This window comes from Cicer arietinum, chromosome 3 (genome assembly GCF_000331145.2).
Source record: "Cicer arietinum cultivar CDC Frontier isolate Library 1 chromosome 3, Cicar.CDCFrontier_v2.0, whole genome shotgun sequence".
NCBI classification, from domain to species: Eukaryota; Viridiplantae; Streptophyta; class Magnoliopsida; order Fabales; family Fabaceae; genus Cicer; species Cicer arietinum.
Window position 1 is genome coordinate 14,929,945 of NC_021162.2, and position 978 is coordinate 14,930,922.

A 978-nucleotide genomic window follows, 5' to 3' on the forward strand; every position below is an offset into this window, starting at 1 on the left:
GAGACCCTTATAGCATTCTTCTCCAAAATTTATACAGTTGAGCCCTATTGAGTTATAATAATTAATTAATAAAATGTGAGTGGCAATAGTGAGGACTAAAATATAATTTAGCAACCTATAGAATTGTCGTGAATTTATTTCTATTAAGATTGCATGTCGTCTGATTTTATGAATACTATGTTGATTGTTACTGTGTGAATGAGATGTACTGGAGTGTTCTTGCTACTTGAATGAAATTGTGATATTACTTGAATGTCCAAGTTGTTTGATCTTTTATTTTGTTATTGTTAAGACTGGATGATGCATTGTGAGTAGTACAAACCAAAATATTGGATTATATTGTGATTGACTGATATACATATATAATGATGAATGTGGTGAAGTCAAACTGAAATTTATTGGGTTGTGATTTTGGAGATAGACCTATTTTGTCATCATATAGGGAAAGTTTGACAAACCTAGTGATTCAGGGAAGTACAACTGAATGAGCATGATCGTGGAGGGCTACAGTCGAACTGTAAGGTAAGATTGAAAAACCTTGGGGTACCTCTAATGGGGAATTCCTAAGTGGATTAGTGGGTTATTCCCTAAGGCCGGGAGCTACCGTGCAACACAAGAGTACCCCGACTGTCGCGTATATGTGTCTCGGGTTGAGTTGAGGGGATCTATGAGGACTTGGCCATTCATGAATTGTTCGTCCGCTCTTGTAGTGGCATAGTATCAGGATATTATAGTAGAATAGTAGAATGGTACCAAATGATGAAGTATAGAGTATAGGACATGCATAGCATTTCGTTCTTGTGATTGTCTTATTGTGAATGAATTTGATGAATCGTTGATATTATACACATGACTGCTTTTGAGGTTGTCATAATTTGATTGCTTGCGTGTTCTCCTCGTGTATTTTATACTGTTACATAATTTCGATACCCACCCCTCATTGTTTGTGTTTGGCGTTTGCGACGGGCGCAGACGAGT